Here is a 25,731-nt window from a genome sequence, read left to right on the forward strand (position 1 = left end):
CTTTGCAACTCAGTTGCCTTTTAACTCCTATGACCCTATAATCTAATGGCCGAAAAGGTCTATAAATCAGCACACTTACTTGGCTAACAAATAAAAAAAATAAATACAAAATGAGATAAAACAAGACATTCATGGGTGCACTATTTTTAGCTGACACAATGTCCCCTTCTCATTCTGCTTCCAGGGGAGGTCTAATGTACATGCCACTGGGTAGTTCCATAAAGCTGACTACATATCTATGGAGTATGACTTCAACCACTTTTGGCAGACAACAGTCAGAAGCAATTTAATGACTCTGATGAGCATGTGCCAGAGTCATCAGACAGCTTAAAATGCCCAGTTCATCAAACCTCAAATTATTAGATGATCTTTGGGTATAATCCCTTCAGGTGTTTGTTTTAGTTACACACTTCTAGTTGCCTCTTTCTCAGTATCATTACATGTTACATGACCTTTGACTACAAAACCTGCTGTCTGTCCTGTTGATGATGCCCATTGTAGGGCACTGCCCTCTGGACATCCTTTTCTCAGTGGAGGTGATCCAATGAGCTAGCCAGGGTACATATTAGAAGAATGATAATGCCCACTACACATTATATTACTGTATTAGTAACTTCTAATAATCTGACAAACCCTAGTCCATTCAAAAAACAGTAGAAGCAGTTGGTTGTACAGAACCTGGGGGGGGGACTGTGTCCACGACAATAGCTTGTCTTGGACACAGGAGAGGAAAGCTTTTCTCCTCGGGTTTCCACTGAAAATCGTCCACAAGCCCAGCTGGACCAACCTGGTTAGCAAATGTCAACAAATAAATAAATAATGTCTGTCTGATGAGATACAGAGAGAGAGGTGTGGACATATGGAACATCATTTTGAGAAGGAAGAGAGTTCAAACCAAAAAATTCAAAAATGCAGAGGACAGATACATAGCAACTAGTGAGGGACTGATATATCTCATACTAAGGGAGATCACAGACAGAATGTGTAGGATTTGTGACATTTCCTGGAATGCCCAAAGCATCACACTAGAAACCTTGAAAGACAAAATACTGAAAAACATAACACTTTTTCTGCATGGAGGCAAGGGAAATTAAGATGTCATGAACTCCCACACAACCAGCTAATTATATAAACTAACTTTCACATCTCATTACAGTGTGGAAATGGTCCCACGCAGGTGTCTTCCTATTTTTGTGTCAGTCAGTGTCATGTCATTCTAGGTTTGTGGTGTGCCCTTCCCTGATCCCAGCTGCTGTGTGGTCCCGCACAGATGTCTTCCTATTTTTGTATCAGACAGTGTCATGTTGTTCTAGGCTTGTGGTGTGCCATTCCCTGATCCCAAATGTTTTGTGGTCCCACACAGGTGTCTTCCTATTTTTCTATCAGTCAGTGTCATGTCATTCTAGGTTTGTGGTGTGCCATTTCCTGATCCCAGCTGCTGTGTGGTCCCACACAGATGTCTTCCTATATTTGTTTCAGTCAGTGTCATGTCTTTCAAGGTTTGTGGTGTGCCATTCCCTGATTCCCCACTACTCTGTGGTCCCACACAGATGTTTTCCTATTTTTGTGTCAATCAGTGCCGTGTCTTTCTAGGTTTGTGGTGTGCCATTCCCTGATCCCCACTGGTCTGAGGTTCCACACAAGTGTTTTCCTATTTTTGTATCAGTCAGTGTTGTGTCTTTCTAGGTTTGTGATCTGCTCATTTGTGGACCCATGTTTTAGACTGTCAAGGAAATGTCACACACCTGACTGGATGGACCACATGACATTTATTTGCCACAAAAGTCATGACTTTGTTTAATGGTCAGACTGAGATTTAAAGACAGATCTACAGCTATTCAAGTTGTATGACAGCAATGCAGGAATGGCATCGGACTTCAGTTTTATTGCTCACATCATTGCCAAATGCTAACACCTGCCAGTCTCTTCCCTCAGACTTTCTCCATCAAATCTAGAGGCAGTTAAAATAGTGTGAAGTCCATGAATCCTAATAATCCTCCATTATCTTGGGCAACAAAAAGAAACTACCTTATCTCACTGAAAGAAGCATATCATGTCTTGTGCACACATACACAAATTACGTTATGGTGACAACACTGTTTTTCTCATTGCAAACAATGTTCTATTTAACTCACCAGAGGAAAACATGTTAGAGAAGGCAACATCTATAACTCCTTCATTATCTGAAATTAATTCCAAAGTAACTCATCTTGATGAAGGTACAACATCCTGAAGACAATGTTTTTGAGTTGGTGGACTAAGTACAATGCTCAGTTCAGTCCTGCTATATTTACAGTACACACATCCTGAAAGTCTGAAAACTTGGGGGAGGGGGGACTGTGCCCAAGGCAATAGTATCTGTCTGTATGTCTGATGCAAGAGAAAGACAGAGAGAGAGAGAGAGAGAGAGAGAGAGAGAGAAAGAGAGGTGGATGTAAATAACAATTGGCCAACATACTCTACCCATTTTCCAAATTTTTAATTAGTAACCAAATAATTTTTATGCAATGGAACATGATCAGGTCACAATTTTGTTTCATGAGCAGGAGAAGCTAACAAGTAGGCCTGTAGTGGCTTCGGATCACGGCTACATGTGGCACCACTAACTCCCTGAGCCCAATCCTGATTTGAACCCTGACACACTCAGGTAAGTAACTCTAAGCCTCTGCAGGTTTGTTTTACAGGTCAAACCTACAGGTATGTCCTTCATAAATCAGTAAGAGCCATTGCCTCTCCTTACCTGGGCAGATACAGTTAAGGTTCTCAACTGGAAGCACTAATGGCAGAATTGTGGCAGTTATTTGGTAGAAAACCCAGATCTGTGAATCTCAAAATGTAGGAAACAATGACCACCAGTTTCACAGCTACATGTAAATCTGACTAGTAGCTAAGGTACAAAACCAATGAACAGGAAGTTTCTGATTAAAATCCAGCCACTGTGGTAACAGACTTCACCATGCAATAAAAGAATAATCCCTATAACTACCTAATGGAGTTCAGGTGGCTGGCTGTTGTTCTTATAAAGGTAGGAAAAAGATAGGAGTACAAAATATTGTCTGAAGTCTTGGGATACACAGGGCAAGCAAACTGCCTACATATTAAAAAAGCAGTTGGGCAAATCACACTAAAAAAATGATATATGAAAAGCAAGCCAATTACTGCCATTGTTTTGATGGAGTGGAGTTTGGAAAAGGCAATCAGATTTTCTTTTACTTGTTTGCCTGTTAATATCATGTTGGACACACACACACACACACACACACACACACACACACACACACACACACACACACACACACACACACACGTGCTTGCACACATACAAAAACAATACATTACAAGGAGCACATATCTGTTAAACGTGTCTGACAGCCACACTGACATGATCTTCTTTTTGAGAGTTTTTACACATTTTAATTAAACTAAGTGGCTGAACTGACACCAAGTATCTTGATATACCACCATGCAAAATCATAAGCCACACAACTTCCCAAACTATTTTAAGCCATGCATGCTGCAAACAGCAGAAATAAAAGACCCTTCTCCTTTCTGGTTTGAATAACCTCCAAAACATTACTTGTGTGCTAAAATGTTGACAAGCAGCAACATGCACGACAGATATAGCATGCAGAAGTGTAAGGACACTGTGTCAGAAAGGATTCTGGGTTTCACTCAGCAGTGTGTATGTTCATTCTCATTTCCAGACTTCAGAAATCACGACCAAAAACCTCAGTTGTGTTATAGAATGGGCCAATGACAAACACCGTTCCACTAGAAAAACAGAGCCCATGCATTTATATATGAAAAAAATGTTTAATTTGTCTCTGTTGTGCCAGAAAGACAGACCCTCTATGAATGTGTTTTGTACTCACTTCAAACTAAAATGAAAATGCCATGCCTTTCTAATGTCAGCTACAAACTTTTCAGATTTATGGACAGATCTTGAGCCAGCTGCTTGTGTAAAAACAACATTAACAAAAGATTCACAACAAATATGACATGAAGAAATCTCCCACCCCACCCAAAACTTCTTATCTACTGCCTATCAGCACCACAAGCAAAGCAATAACGAGGTCACAAAAGCAACAAAGAGGCAAACTAGCCTACTAAGCAAACACATCTTTGTGTTTCTGTTCTTCCAAAATTAACATTTCACTCTGGGTGCAACCATACCTCCTTTTCCTTTTGCAGTACAATCTTTCAGCTAGGAATTCTATACTGAGTAAATCCCTTTCTGCATATGCATATGCATTCTATGTGTACGCTCCACGTTCTGAAGACTTTACCAGGGTAGTTCTCTGCAAAGCAGATACTCTCCAAAGTGCTGTCACAAGTCCCCAAGGTTTACAGAGATATGCAAAAGCTGCTTTCTCTCAGCAGCTTCCTTCCTTCAGCAGATGAAGCACAGCACAGGCGCACACTCATACTCAAACACACAACACACACACACACACACACACACACACACACACACACACACACACACACACACACACACACACACACACACCCTGCATGCCCATCCTAAGAAGCACACACAACAGATTGAGGATGTGTGAGTCACACACATGACCAGAATTGTAATCACTTCATTCTGCTCTTCAACTCAAGACACCCCAGGGATACTCTCATTCATTAACAATCCCCCCCCCCTTAAAGCTGACATTACTTGAAGGGAAGTTGGGGGATGGTGATACATGGGATTTGCATTTACTATCCGAGCATGCTCACCACAATCAATCTGACAGACGCATGCATGCACGCACACATCAACACACTCATTTAATTTACATTTAAAGTTGCAATGCCCTTTTTTCTCTGTAGCATTATTAAACTCATATTATGCAACAACAACATTTCCACTAAATTTGGTTTTAATTAAATTTAAACCTTAATGTTTCTCATGCTTAAGTACTCTTTTTCAACCAGAATTTGGTCAAGTCAGAAATTATGCTAAAAATCCCAAACCTCTTTTATTTGTTGGGACCCAACAGTATTCTTGTCATCTAGTATTTAGAGGACTTATGGCAGTGTGATGTTTGAAAGATATCAGACACTTCAGTACACCGACTTGCAAAGCTCCAAATCACGTCTCTGATTACTTCTATACATAAAATGTAATGCCCAGCTCATAGCAATGCAAAACTAAGCACAAATAAAACCATTTGTCTGTAGCACTGAATTATGAATCTAAAATAATATGCTGTTATCTGAGCATGTTTAACCCATTCAGTCAGACAATGCATGGAGGTGTATGCATGCTACACATGTGGGCAGGCACACACACACACACACACACACACACACACACACACACACACACACACACACACACACACACACACACACACACAAAAGTATTATTTTTATGTCCAGATATGAACTATGAACCAGTGTGTTTTAAATGATTTAGTGTGATTGCTTGACACGTTTTGTTTCATCTAACTGGGGGAATACTTTGTACTTTAAGTGCTGTGTACTTCATATTTACTTCTTAGCTAATGGTGATAATTGGAAAATATTAAGTATTCTTTTGAGCCATTCTAATGTCCAAACTCATATCAAGTATAGCATCAGCCATAAATAATAATATACATGTACATACTAACAAGTGACTTTTTGTTTACTGTTACTGGGTAAGGCACATGTATTATTTATCAATATTACTGTGCATTTCACATTGGTTATATACTGTCTAACTACTACTCATATCACAGTTATTTCCGTGTAATGTCTGCACTTGCAGGCACTCAGTTTACCTCTGAAATCATTCTACTTTTGATCAACACACCGATTTAATTATCAAGCACAAACAAATAAATGAATGCAAGTTTGAACTTCGCCTCTATTGGTGACTTGGAGCAAGATCATGCAAATTACATTTAACAATTGTTTGATGAATTTGATGTGAATGTTTTATAAACAGCCCTTCTTATTGTACTGCAAGAAAATTCTGTGAAACTCACCACTGTTGGACAGGCACTGTTTAAACTAAGTGTTCCATTGCAGGTTTGTGCTTGCCTTATTCACCATGGCATGTATTGCCTCAAGTGCTTGCTAACTTTTCCTCCCAGTCATGCCTGTCTTAGATAATGCTTGAAATGAAATCCTTCATAAAATGTTATTTTTTCCTCACCAAACATTCAATGAACTTTATCCTTGGTGATGTTTAGTACGAGGGTGCAGCCACAGACTTTAGTGGATGTACCACTATGCATATCAGGGGCCCCATCCATCGAAGTCTATCAATACATTGTCCTTCCAATGACATCAGTGGGGGATGAAGTAGAATTATATGGGCATTATATGGATATATCTTTAAAAAATGCATGCAAAGCTTTTTATTTAGTACCCCACCCCGAACATTGCTAAAATGGGGTGGAAAATGCATCAGAACATTTAAGCTACAAAGTCCATGATGTACATTTAAACTTATAGTTTCCTGGCCTTTGGCTTACTTCTGATGTTTCATTCAGAAGGAATGCTTTTCATATTCCCTACCTGCACTCACTGAGGAAATTGGTATAATGGACTGCACAGAAATCTGTTTGCACTGTGCATGCCTTCTCTTAGAAACATCCAGGCTATAAGTGTTGTATTTTTGAAAATATATCTCTCAAGTCATGAAAAATCAGAAAGGAAACACCATCTTGCTTACTTGTTTCTGCTTTATAAGTACCAATTAGCAGAGAACAACAGCAGTGGTACAGGATAAACAGCTAAGGAAGTCAATAGTAACTTCACAGGCAGACATTCAAGGAATGTTTTCAGTTGTCTGTACCCATACGTGTTATTTGGCATAATACGTATGTTTGGATTTATAAGCATCTAGGCATGAAGGTAATACATATCGGATTTATTCAGTTTTTAACTACTATTTTTTACCTACGTCCATTTCTACAAATTTACTGAGTGAATAAAAGACACCCAAGACTCAACACCATCTGAGACACCCAAGACTCAACACCATCTGAACAGGAGTTTGCCAGGTCTGACTGTGGTCTACATATAGTTAAGCTTCAACAAAAACAGCACCTCACAGACTTCCACAGTGGATATAATCCAGAATTCATGCCACAGAATATAAATGGCATTGTCAATGAAATACATTTCTGCCAATAAAGTGAACTCAAATCACAGAGAAATTCATGTCCCTTAACCCTCAAGTAAACTTCCTACATTTTGAAACAGAAAGTTCCAATCTTCAGAATTGCAAAATAACAATAGTAAAAAAAAAAACAAAAACAAAAAAACCCCAGATCTCAAACAGCCAGTTTTTCTGCATGTATACTAGTTGCCGTTCCATTCTGATCCCACAGTCCTTCTCAAGTGCCTATTTCATCTTCACTTTCTAGCATTTGACACTCCTAGCCTAAATCTCACCTACAGTTAGTAAAAAAACTGGCACTAAGGTAGCTATAATCCTCCTGCATTTTATTTAACATTTGTCAGTTTCCAATATCATCAAACTGCTTATTCAATGAACCACAGCTTACTGAATCTTCACTGGTTTCCAAATTATCGAAATTCACTGGAGAACAAGGGAAGGTGGCAGTGTTTAACTTGCCCATGCAGGACCAATGCTTCATAGATATAACATGTGATGGCTTTGTTACAAACTGTCATGTTCCTAAAATCCTTAGTAGAATACATCATCAGTGAAGGCATATACAGTTTCAACTTGATTCTAAAACATCAACAATATGGCTAGCTAAAATTAACAGAGCTTAATTTCTACAAAATACTCCAAGCTAAAAGAAAAGCCACTTAGCTGTGGAAGATGAGATCAGTGCTTTCCTTATTGAATGTGAAGCTTCTGGAATCATATTACATCATACTATATGATATTATATTATAGCAATAACCCACGCCTGGGAGTGGGTAATGCTGGATTTATCCATGGTTGGAGTGGTTTGGTCACGAGGGCGAAGTCCGAGTGGTCAAACAAAGACAACCGTGGGTAAATCCAGCATTACCCACATCCAGAAGTGGGTTATTGCTATTATACAATGACATTATTTAAGAAAATAAAAGTACAGTAGAATCAGAAGGTCCCAGGGAGGCTGGCAAATCATGTAGAAGCAAAGGAGAGCTCAACAACATGCCTTGCAAAAAGCTGCAAAAAAACCAGCCCTGGAGGAGTAGAGAAGAGGAAGGTGGTAATGCTTAGAAGTATGTACTGAAACTCACCAAGGAGCTGCCAAAAATATCCTTAGTTGCCCCCCCCCTTAGATGCTGTTGAAGTGGCAGTAGCCCCTAGTGATGAGGCCTAATCCCAGCTGGAAACAAACAAACTGACTGACCTGAAACGAAAGTTAGTCCTGCTTAATAATAACGCAACTGCCTATGTACATCATCTGCATAGAAAGTAGGCAAATGAATAGTTTGGTTTAAAAGGAAGGTAATGCAATTAAATACCCCCCTCCTTATATGGAAAAAAAAGGGCTCTACTGCCATAAGGGGCCTGCAACTCAGAAACCCTTCTTGTCAAACCTTTGTCCAGTAACTCAGTAAGATATTGAAGAGCCTGCACTCCAAAACAAAAATCTCTTCCATTTCTCTCAGAATATGCAGGCTGTGTTAGATGTAGAGAGTGAAGCTTGACATTGAGCAGATGACCGTCCCTCTGAGACAGCAGGTGTGGAATCAAGGGTAAAGGCTGGAGGCTTTACCTTCAGACTCTCAGTAATGGGTACCAGTGAGCGAAAAGGCCAATCTGCTAAAAAATCCATCCCTGGCTTTGTTGTCTGACTTTTAGAAGCACCTTTGGAAGAAGAGGTAATGATCTTTGCCAGCAGAGGTAAAAGCTGTTTGTAACGCCAACATTAATTTTGATATTTTAGCATGTGAAACTGACAATTCAACGCCTCATGGCTATAGGAATGAGCTTCAGGCACCCTATATACCCTATAGTACCTATCAGTGGGGGCAGCAGGAGAGGCAAAGAATCAGATCAGGGAAGTTTCTGCAAAAACATCTTCCACCACATTCAACACAGGAGGTATAGCTAAGGGCCTATGCTGGGGTAAAATAAAGCCTGAGACTCCAAAGAAACTCCCTGGCAAAACCTCTGGTCCCACTTGAGTCTAAAAAGACCGGGCGTCCGACTGCCGCCGTTCATCAACCCTAGCTTTGCTGTTTTGTCCTTGCGCTTTTGGAGTTATTCACTTTTTTTCCTGACAAATACTGAGGCAAGAAAAACAAAAAATGTTCCAACGGGGGTACTTAGCCAACTTTGATTCGGGTCTGAAACAGAACGCTAACCTGCGCGAAACTGCCTTCTGCATCTGCCGCAAAAAAAGACTGAGGATATGACGCTTGGTCATGCGACGCCAGCATATTCTTTTGGTATTGGGGCCGACTGGACAGCGGGACACCCCAATGGTTAGGACTGCAATTACTTTTCTTAAATAATGGCATTGTATAATGCCGCCGTGCTGCCCTTCCGCAGCTGTCTGGTATTCTGCGGCAGTTCTGATGTACTGTGCATGCGTATGCTTACGCAGTACATCAGAGCTGTGGGCAAAAGCAATGGAGAAAGCAAGATCTCCGTTGCTTTTTACAAACTGTCTCGCTATGTTAAAGGAGTTTAACATAGCAAGACAGCTTTAAAAAAAGCAACAGAGAATCCCCATTGCTTTTTTTAAAGCTGTCTCGCTATGTTAAACCCATTTAACATAACGAGACAGTTTTGAAAAAAGCAACAGAGAAAGCAAGATCACCATTGCTTTTTACAAAGTGTCTCGCTATGTTAAAGGAGTTTAACATAGCGAGACAGCTTTAAAAAAAGCAACGGTGAATCTCCGTTGCTTTTTTAAAGCTGTCTCGCTATGTTAAACCCATTTAACATAGCGAGACACCTTTAAAGAAAGCAACGGAGATAGGAAGATCTCTGTTACTTTTTTAAAGCTGTCTCACTATGTTAAACTCATTTAACACAGCGAGACAGGTTGTAAAAAGCAATGGAGATCTTGCATTCTCCGTTGCTTTAAAAAAAAAGAAAGGAGTTATACTAATGGAAAAAGTCCGGGCGACCGGACCTTTTTCCATTACTATAACTCTGATTTACAACGTGCATGCTGACCAATCAGCGTGCACATTTTGGAGTATTAATGGGGGGGGGTGTTGTTGTATATATATGATATTATGTTATAAGATATTTGCTTGACAGCAGATGGATACTGCTATATCCTTTATTGTCTGCATATTGAGTGAAAAGAGTAACTCATCATAAACCCAGAGGCTGAAGTAACCAATGGAAGAATATTTTTGTGTCAGTCACTCATGTAAAATAGGTTTTTCAAGGTTTTACTTTTTTGAAGTTATTGTATCTGATGGAAGAGACAAGAAATCTGAAATCCATCTTATCCTCTCCTCCTCCATATTGCAAGAACTGCAGAGTCCTGCTTCTCTCATGAGTACAGCACCAGTATTCCGTTTGATTTACAACATATGTTAAGACATGTGTTAGCATTTAATCTCAGTGAACCACAGAGAAAATTATGATAGCAAACTAAAGCAGAATGAGACAAAAAAAACATCCAGTATTACAGACAACCACATAACAGGACGTTTGGTCTACTCCTTACTTCTCAGAAGAATATGACTTCTTCTTTATAGTAGTCTTGCAAAATCAAGAAAAAAACAAACAAAAACAAGATTAGTGAATATTTAAAAATCATGCAATCCCAAGTAAAAACATCCTCAGTTGTAATGGAAATTGAAAGCACAAGGTCTGTTATATGCTTCAGCTGAAATCATGGGTTACTTCTTCAAGGCTTAATACTGTATTAGATCTTCAGAAAATTAGTCTGAAAGTTTCATACTTTAATGAAACTACATCAATAGATGTCAGTGGAAGTGATGTTTCCTTACTAAAAATCATTACTTTTCTAGAATCTAAAACTATCAGACTTGGACAAAAATATAACACTTAATTTTATACACTTAGCCCCTACTGGAGTGGTAGGATGAGGTTAAAAACAGAACAGCTAAATTTGGGAATTCATGTGAAAGTTTCACAAATTTTGACACAATAAAATTTGATTTAATATACTTATGTTATATTACATTTGCTAGACAACAGCTAGTGACAATAGCCCATGTATTATGATTTATTTATTCATTCATTCATTTATTAATTTATTTTAGTTACTTTTTTTTTTTTTTTTTGCAATTCAGTATTGGTCTATGGCTGACTTGGTGTTAATTATAGTACCCACCATGAGCCTATTAACCACCTAATCCACAATAACTGACTTAATTCCTGGCTGAGGTTGCAGGTCCATGCCCTGGAAACATAGTGAGTAAAGTTATGTGGAAGGTGGGGTTCACAAAAACACCATAGTCACAGCCCTATCCTCTATATGCTAGCAGCTTGTGCACAGGACACTTCTCTCCATTAGGTGTGAAGTAGCAGAGTCTCTGCCCCCCCCCCCCAAAGTTGTACTGCCTTTGAAACCTGCCCACAAGTATAGCCTGACTGCTGTTATGAGCTCTGGTCTTCACTAGGGCTGCTAGAATGACTCCCACCCCCAAGTGCATCACTGTCAACTCTCCCTAGATAGCAACATGATCAGGCAAAGCATGATCATTCCTTCTTCCTCCCTACCATCTCTAAAAGGTGCATGAGTTACTAATCAAAATCAGGTCACCTTGGTTTGAGTCACTGGAGGTGGCATTCTAGTCTGCCATTTAGCTACATCTATCATTCTACCCCCCCCCCCGCCTCCTGTTCTGTTCCTTCCTGTGTAGCTCTGTGAAGTACATGTCAACCACCTACTCCTGGTAGCCCATTCCAGGGTTCAGTATCCTCTCTGTGAAGAAGTGCTTTTAGAAGCAGTTTGTCCTTCAATCTGCTACCCCTGTCCCCAATCCCTGTGTTCTTTCTAATAAGAATAACTTCTTTGCATCTTTCTGACATAATCTTCTATACTAATATCCAAGGATGATGCCACAACACCAACAGAAAATGATTAATTTTAACAATTGGCTTAGCTAATAGTTTCATTCCAAAGGGGTCCAATACTTGTCAACATGGGAGAAAATGGTTGACAGGCCACACTGCTTTGCCAGGGATGGTCTTTACCTGTCATGTCTAGGCTTTCCATTATTAGCCAAAACATTATCCACCTCTGTAGTGCCTTTTTCAGGCTTTGCCAGAATGACAAACCTTCCAACATAACAAAAGCTACTTAGGACAAGTTAAAGGTGTTACTTCTCAATGCCAGGAGCCTCAACGAGAAACTGCACTTCCTGGAAGCTCTCATCAGCATTCTCTAGTGTAAGATCTATGTAGTTGCTGAACCATGGTGCAAAGCCAAGGAAAGCACTTTGGCAGTGCATAGTTATAATGCCTTTCATACATTCTGATCACCCACTGAACATGAAAGAGCAAAAGGCAGAAGTGTATCTATCTTCATAAAGGATAAGCACACCTCAAGGACAGTCAAACAATATGACATGCTTGAGCTACTCCATTTCCAGCTAACCGTGGGAAAATCCATTACCATAGTCTTGCTAGCTACAGGTTCCCCACTATGAACCAGGAAACCCATACATCATACCTGAAGTTACTAGAATCAATCACCATCCAGCCCAATACCATACTCATTGGTGATTTTAAGTACTCCTCCATTAATTGGGAGGCATACACAACCACTAATATGCAGGCCAGACGATTTCTTGAGTTTATAAATTCAGATACCCTGGAGCAGCTAGTCTGCACTCCCACTAGGGGAAGAAATATCCTAGGTCTGGTATTCACAAATATGGGAGAATGCTGCACCCCCCCCCAGTGTATTGTTCTCACTGCTAAGATTAGATCACAAAACGGTCTCCCCTGAAACAAAGGTAAAACTAGTCACCCCCACCTAACCCCCAAAAGTTTAAGAAATTCTCTAACGTAAATTACCCCCTATTAAGGGATGGCATAGCTAGTTTCCAAGCTCCCCCAATCCAGAAAACATAGAAATCTATGCAGAGGTGTACACAAAAGCCCTGTACGACCATATAAACAACTGCACTGAAATGGCAGAACCAGACCGAAATAAACCCAGGTCAAACTGCAAAAACAAGCACCCTGATGGACCCCTTGTGTAAACAGGTTGTACAACAAAAGAAAGAAAGAAAATCCTGTTGAGAAGTAAGAGGGAATGTGCACAACAGAGTAAAATGTCCCTCATTAGTCTAAACAAGTGAATGACACTAATAGTCAAGTCTCTGAAAGCAGACTTTGAGGTAAAAAGAGCCTCCAAAGCTAAGGATGACCATAAGGCCTTTTTCAGCTATATCCACAGTCTTAAGGGCAGCATCCAACAATGTGCAAAATTAGTTGTAGATGGAATTAACAATATTCAGCTAGAAGACATAGCAAATCTGCTGGCTGACAAATTCAGCTCAAATTTCACCTCCCTATCACACCCAGTTCTCCCTACAAGAAATAGCCTCCACCACTCCACCGCCAATTATCACCAAAGAATAGGTTACCACGGCACTCTCTAATGCTAAAAACGTGGCTTCAATAGGGCCTTACGATATACCAGGTTGCCTCTTAAACAGTTTAAATCAGGACTTATCAGGCTCATTAAGATCTCTGTTTAACCACAGCCTCTGGACGGGCTTTGTCCCGATGGAGTGGAGGACAGCACCATTCATCCCTCTTCATAAAGGGGGACCATCTACTGACCAGGAAATTACAGACCCGTAAGTTTGACTAGTCTTATTTGTAAGGCCATGGAAAGACTAATCATGAACCAGGTAAATAATGACATAAGAAAGTTCCAAACAGTGGACCATACCCAATTCAGCTTTGTCAAGAGCAGGTCATGCCTACTGAATCTGATGGATTTCTTTGAGAAAGTCAGTAAGGCCATGGATGAGGGTAAAACAATGCATACTGTCTACCTTGATGTGGCCAAGGCATTTGGTGCAAATTCAAACAACAGAAAAATAACTTCCTTGTAGATAAAGGAACACAAACAGAAAAGTCTAATGTGAAACGAAAACACAGTTGTTCCACACAACGGAGCTGAGTAAAAAAATTATCCTTTTATTGACTGTGGTAAGCACTTTCACGGACTACAATCCGCTTCTTCAGATCATATAACACAACTTCATACACATCTATTTAAATAAGTAGTTCAAAAACATGTGACAAATTAAATAACTCGTACCTATTACCTTAAAGGTTCAACAGCATTAAAAACATTACTAAATATCAAATTAATCATACAAAACTCTAAAAATCCTCACAGCAAAGAATTAAAATTTTAAAAATGGTTACATTAATGCATATGAGTTCTTGGTATTATTATTCCAACATGAATGCAGGTATACAAGGATTTAACATACATACAAGCATTCCCACCATTGATAATAAGTTAAGAATGACATTAACCTTTGCTAGTAGAGGGTCTAGATCAGACATATGATTGGTACCAGAACAATGGCCTAATCTAAATGCAAATAATGCATTATCATACCCTTTGAAAAGTCAAAAACCCTACAAATTACAACATCAATAGTATACCTGAAAGGGTAGACTCAGAGGTGAGAGATCTAGGTACACAGATATATAATAGCCTGAACTTTAATCACTATGTGTCCATAGTGGTGTGGAAGTCCATCTATGGGGCACAACTTATAAGTAAAGTATGGCATCCAGATCCAAGGAAAAGTACATTTGTGTACTGACCATAAATGTAGATATTCGAGTGTATTCACTGTTGCAGTCATTACACTTGGGTTATCCTGCTGGCAGGCTACCCGCAGTCGGCCTGAATTCCAAAGTCCTGGTCCGGCATCGGTTGCTGTCACCTCTTCCCTGACATCAGTGCACCAGGGGTATTAAAAGATGCAGCCAACACCATTTTCTTCAGTTTTTCTTGCCCCAGATGTCAGGTGCCCCCAAAAGGGTAGGCTAAAAAAAAATTATGACCATAAAAAAGCATGCACATAACCTTCATCTACAAGCAAACACCACATAGGTTGTATAGAATAGAGAGGTACAGATAAGTCCCAGCAAAGAAAAAGGGGGATGGAGGGAGGGTAACCTGGACTGCAACAGTGAATACACTTGAACATCTACATTTATGGTAGGTACACAACTGTACTATGTTCATCCTGTTTCACTGTTGCAGTCATTACACTTGGGTTGAATCCCAAAGCTGAGGTTGGGTGGCTGGGCCTAAATAGAATTACGAGTGGCTATGAGGCCCTGCAGAACTGCAGTGGCAAAGCCTGCTCTGGATTTACAGTAAAGAGGTAAGTGGTAGTGCTTTGTAAAAGTGTGCACTGAAGTCTAGGTTGCAGCCTCCAAAGTGTCCTTGGTTGGTACTCCTCTGAGGAAGGCTGCCGAAGTGGCTGCTGCTCTGGTAGAATGTGGCCTAATGCCCTTGGGCACTGATTTGCCATGTTGTGAATAGCAGAAATGAATGCAGTGGCCTATCCATTTTGAAATAGTCTGCTTAGAGATAGCTTTTCCTTGCGAACCTGCAGCATATGCCACTAAGAGTTGCTCAGTCTTTCTGAAAGCTTTAGTTTTGTCCAAGTAAAAGAGTAGCTGTCTGTGCATGTCCAAAGAATGCAGAAGTCTCTCCCCCTTATTCTGTGGGTTTGGATAAAAGGTAGGCAAATGTATGGTTTGGTTAAGAGCCACACTGGACACTACCTTAGGCATGAATGTCGGGTTTGTCCTTAGAGAAACCCTGTCCTGATGGAAAATAATAAAAGGTTCCACAGCCATTAGTGCCTGCAACTCTGAGACTCTTCTTGCTGAAGTTATTGATAGGAGAAGAGCTGTTTTCCATGATAAGTACTTTATCTCCGCTGTATTGGCTGACTCAAAAGGAGGCAGTGTGAGTTTTTACAAGACAAAATTGAGGTCCCACGCAGGTATTGGAGCTCTCCTTGGGGGTCTTATGTTTTTGGCCCCTCTGAGATACTGTCTTAGCAGTGGATGAGAAAAAATAGGTGGGTCCATATTGTAATGAGCGGAAATGGCAGAGGCATGGATCTTAATTGATGAGAAGGATAGGCCTTTGTCCAGCATCTCAGTTAGGGATAGCAAAATCTGAGGATTATTTGGTACAAGCGTGTCATTTCCCTGTACCTGATTCCAAGCACAGAATCTTCCATTTTTCTGCATAAGATTTTCTGGTGCTGGGCCTCCTGGCCTCCAAAATAACATCCATAACTGCTTTAGAGAGAGGTGTGTTCTGAATGGTTACATTATCCGCCATGCAGCCAGGTTTAGGGTTCTGAGTTGGCTGTGTAGGATCTGATTGTTCTGCTGGGTCAGCAAATGAGGAATTAGAGGTAATGTCCAGGCTGGGCCTTGAGACAAGCTCTTTAGGATTGGGTACCAGTGCTGGTGTGGCCAGTCTGGGGCAATCAGTATCATTTTTGGCTTCTCTTGTCTGACCTTTAGGAGTACCTTGGGGAGGAGAGGCAGAGGAGGGAAGGCATATACTGTAAAGGCTTTCCAGCTGAATGAAAGGGCATCCACTTTCCATGCTTGTTTGTGATAAGTTCGAGTGCAGAATCTCTGTAGCTGGCAGTTGTGAGGGGAGGTGAATAGATCTATGTCTGGGCATCCCCATTTCCCTGTTATCATGCTGAAGATTTGTGGATCTAGTTTCCACTCGTGAGGATCCATGAGTTTTCTGCTTAGTTCATCTGCCAAAGTATTTGTCTTTCCTGGCAGGAATTGTGCTTACAGGTGTACTTGATAAGTCAATGCTGTGTTCCACAAAGTCATGGCTTGTCTGCAGAGGGGGTAGGAATGTGTGCCCCCTTGCTTGTTTATGTACCACATGACTGTAGTATTGTCCGTCTTTATCAGCAGTTGTCCTGGATGAAGTAGGTCCTTAAAGGCTGTCAGGGCATTTTGTACAGCTAGCATCTCTTTTTGATTGATATGAAGATGCATTTGGCTTGTGGACCATGTGCCCTGAATACATTTTCCTGCTATGTGCGTCCCCCAGGCATAATCTGATGCATCTGTTGTTAGCGTCTGCCTGGCAGTGGGTAAAGTGAATGGCTGTCCCTTGTTGTGGTGACAGACCTGTGCCCACCATCGAAACTCCTGTTGCAGGCAGGGAATGAGAGTAATTACTGTTTCCAGGCTGTGGCAATATTGAGTCCAAACACTTTTTAGATGCCATTGTAGTTTCCTCATATGCAGTCTTGCATATGGAATTAGTAGAATGCAGGATGCCATGTAGCCCAGAGCCTGCAGAATTTTTCTTGCAGATAACTGGGTCTTTGTTGCCATGTTTTTGAAGTAAGAAGTCAGTTGCCTTTGTTTGTCTGGCGTGAGATAAGCCATCTGGGCAGTTGTACTTAAGCTTGCACCCAGGAATATTATCTCTTGACAGGGTACTAGTTTTGATTTCTTTTCGTTTACTGTGTACCCTAGGCAAATTAGTAATATTTTTAGAAACGCCAGATGCTGTAGTAGAATATCTTTGGTCTCTGCTTGAATAAGGCAGTCGTCCAAGTAGGGATATATTTGAATTCCTCTTTGTCTGCAAAATGCAATTACTGGTGCCAGGCATTTTGTGAAGACCCTGGGTGCAGTAGATAAGCCAAAGGGCAGTGCAGAGAATTGGTAGTGCATTGAGCCAGCTATGAATCTGAGGTAGCTTCTGCAAGATTGTCTGACTGGGACATGTAGGTATGCCTCTTTGAGGTCCAAAGTTACAAGCCAAGCCTTCTTGTCCAGCATGGGCAGAAGTTGCTGTAGAGTGAACATCTTGAATTTTGGGACGTCCAGAAAAGTATTTAGAATAGATAGGTCCAGAATTGGTCTCCAGGCTTTGTCCTTTCTTGGTACTAAGAAAAGTCTTGAGTAAAATCCTTGTCCCTGCTCTTGTTGTGGCACTGGCTAAATAGCCCCCATGTCCATGAGAGATGAAACTTGTTTTTGTGCCTCTGCCCATTGATTGTGTGGCAGGTCTGGCATACCTTTTGCCTTTGGAAGGGTGTGAAAGTGGAACCTGTAGCCCTGAGATACTATATTTAAGACCCATTTGTCCTGGGTGATCTTGTGCCAGTTTTGTGAAAAAAGTGCTAGCTTTCCCCCTAAGGGTGCTGCCAAAAAATAAGTGCTTGGCATTGGCAGAAGGAAGTCATTGGGTCTGTTTTCTATAAGGCTGTGATTTGTCCGCTTTTGTAGGTAGGAGCACCCCATTGTTTGGGCCTGTATGAGCCCTGGGGCTGTTGCCTGCCTCTAGGGTGTCTGAATCTGCCTCTTTGTGGTCTGTCTGACACTGGAAAGGACCAATTCTTAGAGGGCCAGTTCCTGCTAAATCTGGGTGGCTGTACCTGTAAGAAATCCTTTACTGTCTGCATAGATTTAGCTTTATCCTCCATTTTCTTCAATACCTCTTCTGCCTTAACACCAAACAAAGTATCATGCTGTAATGGAGCATCCAATAATTTTGCTTTAACATGATCAGGCAGATTCTGTTCCTTTAACCAAGCATGCCTTCTAATAACAGAACCTGTAACAGCGGCCCTGCACGAGGCCTCCGGTGAATCATAGCCACGTTGCAAAGTATGTTTTCCCACTTGTTCAGCTGCATGCAATAAATACTGCAAATCTTTGTTCTCAGAACATTCAGAATTTGTCAACATTTTTTGTTTTAACAAAGACATTAAGTATTGCTGATATTTGAGCATATGAAATTGACAGTTTAAAGCCCTTACAGCCAAGGTAGCAGAAGTGTAAACTTTTTTCCCCCATCTGTCCAGAGCCCTAGAATCTCTATTCGAGGGGACAGGGTTTTTAGCAGCATCACTCAGCCTTGACCCCTTTGGGACCCTGTGAGATAGTTTCTGGGTCAGCAGCAGGGTTTTTATAAAGAAATTTATGGGAGTCTGGGACCCTGTAGTATCTGTCCAGCTTAACAGGAGCAGGAGGTAAAGAGTCTGGAGACAGGCTGGACACTGAAAATACATCATCTACTATGTCTAGAACAGGGGGAATTGCAAGAGGTCTGTGCTGAGGAAGTAAAAGAAAGTCTCTAAGTCTTTTCTTATAATCGGAATAATCTTGACTCTCCCAGTGGAAATGATCCCTCATGGTATGCAGTGTTTCCCCAAATGAGTAATCCTCAGGAGGAGAAGCCAAAGGAATAGAATCTTCAGCATCAGAATCCTCATATGGAGGAATAGAATATCCCTGTTCTGAAGAGGAATCATAGGAAATGGAAACCGGATCAGAGGAATCATATTCAGTGCCTTGCCTAGGCCTCTTATCAGGAGGGGGGTGGGAACCCCTGATCAAAGTAATTAGGTCTTCGGCCATTTTGAGCATCTGTTTCTTAGGCATAGACGTCTGTCCTGGAGAATGCTGTACTTGTTTCCTTGCCTTTAAAACTGTTTTAGACTTTGTCTTGGATACTGAAGTAGGCTTTATATAAAGTTGTGTAGGTCTGAAGACACCCTCAGAAGCCGATGCCTGCTCAGTGGCTCTGGACCCATCTGATGGATTAATTTCTGAAGGGCCAATACCTTGAGTATCCAGAGGCCTATTTGTCTCCACGTGGGAGTCAGAGGCGGCCTGCGGCTCTGAGGTAGCGGGAGTCAGGGGCTGCAAAAGCGCCTCACTGAGCACCGGCAAACCGGCGACTGGCCTAGAAGAGGCTTCGTCATCAGTTTTGGACCTCAGATGCTTGTCCTTGTCTTTATCCTTGCATTTGTTATGAATTCCGGTCATTGGCTGTTCCGATGGCATTATATAGGTTCATAGGTAGGTACTAGGCTATCGGCCCTAGGGCCCATACAAGCCTAGCCAAAAACTGTACCCTGGCTTTCGCCACCCAAGAGAATTATTTTCCTGTGCCCCTGTCGAGCAGAGCCACAGAAGTGATCCCCGGGGTGAATTTCCCATTTCCCATCCAATCATCAAGTTTTTCTTGAACAGTGCTAATGAGGAGCTCTGTTTGACATAGATAGGTAGTCTGTTCCAGAGTATGGGAAGTCTCTGGCCCATACAAGCCTAGCCAAAAAATGTACCCTGGCTTTCGCCACCCAAGAAAATTATTTTCCTGTGCCCCTGTCGAGCAGAGCCACAGAAGTGATCCCCGGGGTGAATTTCCCATTTCCCATCCAATCATCAAGATTTTTCTTGAAGAGTGCTAATGAGGAGCTCTGTTTGACATAGATAGGTAGCAGGGGCGGCTCGTGGCATCGGACTGCCGGACTGCAGCCCCCTCAGCTAAAAAGAAGAAGAAAGGTATAAAAAACCCCAAAAAAACCTTTGCTTGCGTGTAGCAGCTGTTTAATGTAAAATTCGAGTCCGCGACTCGGAAGTACGCGCATGCGCACTTAACCGCCTCGGGCTGCAGCGGTTTTAAACAGATTTTTTTTTTGTTTTGATTGCAGCCCGGTGGTGTAATGAAGGCATCATTGTGATGCCCAGAAGTCTATGCGGTTCCAAACTGCATAGAATTGGAAGGGGCTTGGACTGCGACGTCCGCAGGCACGTCATGACGTGCTTGCTGGGCTAAAGGCTGCTGATTGGTTGTCTCTCTCTTCCCGGGATTTATGTGCTGGGAAAAGAGCGAAAACCAATCAGATAGTCAGTTAGCTTGTGTATGGATTCGTGACTGTGACTGTCTGAGTCAGTCACACGGGAAAGAACGATTATTTTAATTGCCATTGTGTATTTTAATTTTTTTGGGGCGCTATATATTTTGTCAGCTGTGCTGTGCAGCCTGCCCTGTGCTGAAGCAGTGAAGCCTGAAGGAAGACAAGAACATAAGAAGAAGAACTGAAGAAAGAAGAAGAAAGAAAAGAAGTTAGAAGAAGAACAGAGTGAAGGTGCAGAACTAAAGTAGGTATACTCTTTATGTTCCTTTGTAAATAAAGAGAAGGAATCCCATTCTCATCCCTGTGTTTGTGTGGATTTGCTCTGGTGTCCTGCCATTTTACAAAGACATGTGTCCACTCTGCAGTATTTCTCCCTGGGCCTTTGCTGAAAATTGTTTTTGTTCTGTCAGAAGTAAAATTGACAGGCATTTGAATTTCAGACTTCATACTCTTCAGAAAATACATAGAAACACAACCTTTTATTCTAGCAATTTTCTAAGTTTATAAGATGAATATTTTAAATTTGTCCTTATTTTTGGGACTGTATACTATTACCCCATTATTGTCTTTGTCCAGGTTTTTTGTGCTAAGGTTGACAGCTATGGCAAGAACTGAATTCACTGAATATGTTTGAGGGCTGTATTCCCTCATTACTGGGTTTGTCCAGGTGTTTTGTGCTAAGAGGTTGACAGCTATGGTGAGAACTGAATTTATTAAATGATAGCCATTTAAGTTTCAGTCTTCCGCTCTTACACAAAGCAGCTGATTTGGCGTAGTGGTATGTTGCTCTGACTGTTTTGCACAGGGACCTTGGCAGTAAAATGTATGGTGGTAACACAGCATTTTTCTTTCACAAAGCAGGTGATTTGGCATAGTGGTATGTTGCTCTCCCTGTTTTGCACAGGGACATTGGTAGTAAAATGTATGGTGGTAACACAGCATTTTTCTTTCACAAAGCAGCTGATTTGGCATAGTGGTATGTTGCTCTGACTCTTTTGCACAGGGACCTTGGCAGTAAAATTTATGGTGGTAACACAGCATTTTATTCTAGCAACTTTCCAAGTTTATACAAGCAATGTTTAATATGTCCCTGGTTTTTGGGCTTTTGACCCCCCCCCAATAAATTTGCCTTTTTCCAGATTTCTTGTGTTGCGAAGTTGAGATGCAGTTGAGTATTGAGTAGATTTTACAAGGAGCTGAGAGCTGCAGGGGAAGAGAAGTTTAGTGCTGCTTATGCTAAGTCAGCTTGCATTGTTAATAGCACAACAGGTTGTGTACTTGCTTTTGATGCAGAAGGTTGTTGGTTCTACTCCCACAAGGGGTGAATGCTGCCGTACTGAAAAAGTTAAAATACTAACTATGAGCCTGTTATCGGTTTGCTATCCATTTCCTATTGCAATATTACTAGCTTATCATTTTTAATGTAATATAGGCAATGTATTCCTCAGGGGCATGAGACACTTTATTTTTCGATGAAACCATGAAATATAAAGGTGTTTGCTAGCAGCAACCTCTTCATTAGTTACAGATTTATTTAATGTGGAATTATTTAGATGACTTTTTTACTTCTTCAGAGAGTGAGCATATTTACTGATAATGGTGGAATGTAGAATTGTGCATATTTACTGATAATGGTAGACTGTAGAATTTTGCATATTTACTGATAATGGTGGACTGTAGAAATTTGAGTAGTCTTTTATGATGGAAATGTTCTGAACTGGGCAGTTTTGTCATTATGGGTGCATGCATTTTGTTTCATTGTTTACTGGAAAGATGTTCTGAATTGGGCAGTTCTGCCACTGGTAAAATGTATTTTCTTTGAATGTGGGTTTCAATGCTGTTTCAATGAATGTGAGTTTCAAGGGCAGAGAAGTTTTAATGCTAAGTTTGTTTAGCAGATGTCTTAGTGTTTGTGCTGTAAAATGCAAAATAAAACTTTCAAATGAAGTCCAAATCATCATAGAAGTAAATCAGTATGCACATTAGTGTTTATGGTAAATGGAGTGAAATAGCCAAGTAATGGATCATTGGAATGGCTGCAGGGGGAGGCTCCATTCAACCATGATTTTGTGAGGGGGAAGGGCGGCAAACTTAAAGACAGCCCCAGCTGAACTATACCACCCAACTGTCCAGATTTTCAAAGAATGAATAGATTTTTGCTTCTTATTTTTGGTTTGTTCCTCATAAAATTTGTGGTTTTCTGGCAAATCATTTAGGAATTAAGTCACTTAATAATGACACACTGAGTTTCAGACTTCATAACCTTCAGAAAAATGAATGCTAAAGTAAGACCTGTTCTATCAACTGTCTCAGTTTATACAAGAGCAAGTTTTAGTACTGTTAATATGTTCCCCCAATATATTTGGCCTTGTTAGAAAAATCTATATTTACATACATGCTGCCTAGAAAATATATTTACATACATGCTGCCTAGAAAAATATATATTTACAATGTATGCTGCCTAGGAAGATGTGTATTCAAACATTCAAACATATATAAGTTGTGTGGTCAAATATATAGAGAAATGTGTGCTTTAGTTAGGAATAAATGTACTTAAATCTATTATAGAGAACAAAGTTCGAAAAGTAGTATGATATGTAATGCATTTAATTCTGTTTTACTAGAATAATAGTAGAAATAAACTCGCATATTATTGCTTGAAGCATAAGCTGCAGTGTAATCAGAAATTTGGCCTTGGCAGTGTTCAAGCGCAGCCTGGCTCATGTCTTTCAAGTAAAGATTATTTTGCAAAGTTAGAAAATAATAAATCTGTCTGCATGTGTATCTTTTTCCTGCTTCCATCAGAAGAATAGCCTTGTGCGCACTATCAGAGATAGTGTCCAGCTGGCAAGCATGGAACAAAGGAAAGCATTTTAAGAAGAACTGCACCCATTGTATTCGAACTAATCTAAGAGCCTTGAATTGGCTACATCCTCAGGAGGACATTGTGACTGACCAGGTGCTTGCAAGGCTGTAACATTCTCATGGGAAAAAGATTTTTTGAAAAACACCATCTCAGCACTTTTCATAAGTTACTATGATGTAAAGACCCTGTCACTGACCACGTCAGTGAGGTGGGCAAAAACTGATAGTGAAGTGTATAAAATATGAAGCCTACCATCAATAAATTAGTCAAAATTCTGTACAAGTTTGTGTATGGTTTTTTGCCTCCTAATGTACATTAGAGTATAAGATACTTGAGTCCTCCTGCATTATTGTTTGTTATTGATTGACATTGTTTTTGAATACTCAATGATTTTTACAGTCTGACTCTAACAAATTTATTTAACATTTTGGTCCTAATCGTGCCGGAATTCCCTTGGTAAGCTGCAGGTCAGAATATATAGGTGGCACTGAAATAGAAGAAGGAAAGACCTCCGACTGAATTGTCGTGCCTAAAGAGGCTGTCCACTTGTCTGATCTGTCGGAAAACTGGATCCTAAAAGTATATGAACAATAAGCGGGAGGCTCGGGTAAGCAGAATTCCTCTCTTTGTTTTTGTTTTAGATCAGGGACCAGGTTACACTGTGCTATTGCTAAGGTTTGTGATAGCAGGGAGAGAGGTAGTCGAAGTATTGTATCTTGAGTCATAGATCAGGAAGTAAACAAAGCAAAGTAAAACAGTCATTCTAGACACTACTGTGGATACGGGGAATAAGATACCACGTGGTACAAGAGAAAGGGTTACGTAACAGTTCTTTTTTTTTTCTTTCTTCTTTCAGAGACATGGGAAATGAATGCACTAAAGGGTCACGTGACCCGCCCCTAACAGAAGATGCAAAGTACATGCAATTACAGAGAGCAGATAATGTGAGATATTTTTCAAAATGGGTTAACAAGTATGACTTTGATGGTAAATTAGATAAAATATCATTAGTAAAACTTTTGAAACAGTTAAAATCTGAGAAGGTCAGGCAAAAACAACAACAGTTGGTTCCTCAAGCACATAGGTGGATTGAGGAAGTGAACCAAGGAACAGAAAATAAAAATGCAAAGGCATTATTTTTAGACAAAGAGGATAATAATAATAGTAGCATCGGTCCCTCCCTACCACCTCCTCCGATGCCTTACTTAGAATATGAAGCGGAGGGCGGCTGGACCCCCACGCTACCCAGAGACAACAGGGATATTAAGACAACCATTTGTAAGAGAACCTATCGACTAGATCCCGAACACGCCAAACGCTTATAGATGTTCAACCAAGCGGAAATTCATTAGATGAGAGTGAGGAAATCTGTCCATTAATAGAAGTACCAAACCCACAGGCAGGACAGGAGGGCCAGGCCTCAACTCTCTTAGTGTATAGACCATGGACACCGGAAGACATCCGGAAAGCTACAGAAGGAATTCCCCATCCAAAAATTAACTTTGAGAAATTTTTACAGGATTTACAGGGCATGAGATTGAGTTACCACCTAAATGGGGAAGAGGTAGAAAGAGTAGTTAGACAAATTTTAGGTCCGGACTGGCACATGATTTGTGGCCTGGAATGCCCGTGACGCAACTCAGGCCACTCCCACATAGTGACGCAGAACTAGATGCTAGATTGAAGGGTCTTACAGACCGTGACTGAAAATGGAAACCTAGGGCAGACTGGACTTGCATTAACCAATGCGCATAACAAGATAATGAAACAGTAGATGCATACTATGGTAGATTATTAGAATGTTTTAATAACCATAGTGGCATGCCTATTCCCGAAAATCAAAAGAATGATAGCTCATATGAACAACAGTTGAAGAATGCATTTTGAAAGGTTGTATTGCCCTATCAATAGCTTCATCACGAAGCACATGATAGATCACCGAACAAGTAGGCTTCAAGCCTTGTTAGAGTATGCTAGACATGCCGAAAAACATTTTAACAGTAAAAAGAAAAAGAAAACGCAGGTCTTCACAGCTGAAGACGGTGCGGAAGTTTTTGTAGTACAAACAGCCAAGAAGGGTAAATACTCAGGGTAACAAACGCTCTGACAGAAACTCAGAATTTTATGAGGACAGGAAGAAAAGAGGTGAATGCTTCAATTGCGGTAAGAAGGGACATTTGGCAAGGGATTGCAGGAGCAAGGCACCTGTGGAAAAAAAGGATAAGGATGATGAGGATTGACTAGATGGCAGTTATACTGTTCAGCA

The 25,731-nt window shown here is 40.7% G+C and overlaps 1 protein-coding gene across 3 annotated transcripts in view; it reads right to left on the reverse strand.

The window, feature by feature from the left end:
- LOC122816479 (neuronal-specific septin-3-like) overlaps positions 1-25,731 on the reverse strand; it is a 1,898,421-nt gene that overhangs the window by 633,960 nt on the left and 1,238,730 nt on the right. Inside the window, exon 1 of one of the 3 annotated variants that reach the window (XM_044089302.1) lies at positions 4,174-4,398. The exons of the other annotated variants lie outside the window; for them this stretch is intronic. The gene's annotated coding sequence lies outside the window, so the exon portion shown is untranslated. Of the gene's footprint in view, positions 1-4,173; positions 4,399-25,731 lie in introns of those variants that run through there. 3 annotated transcript variants of the gene reach the window in all.

This window comes from Protopterus annectens, chromosome 12.part0 (assembly GCF_019279795.1).
Source record: "Protopterus annectens isolate FY-2018-M chromosome 12.part0, PAN1.0, whole genome shotgun sequence".
In the NCBI taxonomy this organism is placed as follows: Eukaryota; Metazoa; Chordata; order Ceratodontiformes; family Protopteridae; genus Protopterus; species Protopterus annectens.